Here is a 459-nt window from a genome sequence, read left to right on the forward strand (position 1 = left end):
TACCTGTTTATACAGTTGCAGCTGCGTTTCTTCTTTAAGATAAAAGTAGAATAAATATAGATATAAAGACAGTATAAAAACCAAAAAAAAAAAAAAATAAAGATAAAGACAAAGCCAAACAAAATATAAAGACAAAGAAAGAATAAATATAAAAAATAAAAAATAAAAAATAAAAATAAATACCTGTTCATACAGTTGCAGCTGCGTTTCTTCTTTAAGATTTGTTGTAGCAGCAACACGCAGCACCTCTCCCCATTTGCCTTGATGCACGTCACGTATAAATTTATCTATATTTTCTACAGAATTCATAGAAACTCCACTTTCTTCTTGCAGCATCTGTATATAAATAAATAAATAAATAAATAAATAAATATAAATATATATTTGTGTGTATACATATACATGTATTTTAAACAATATATATTTCTCCGTTTTTTTTTTTTTTTTTTTTTTGTTTTT

The sequence above is a fragment of the Eimeria mitis genome, genomic scaffold, assembly GCF_000499745.2.
Source record: "Eimeria mitis Houghton genomic scaffold, Emh_scaff583, whole genome shotgun sequence".
Taxonomy (NCBI): domain Eukaryota; phylum Apicomplexa; class Conoidasida; order Eucoccidiorida; family Eimeriidae; genus Eimeria; species Eimeria mitis.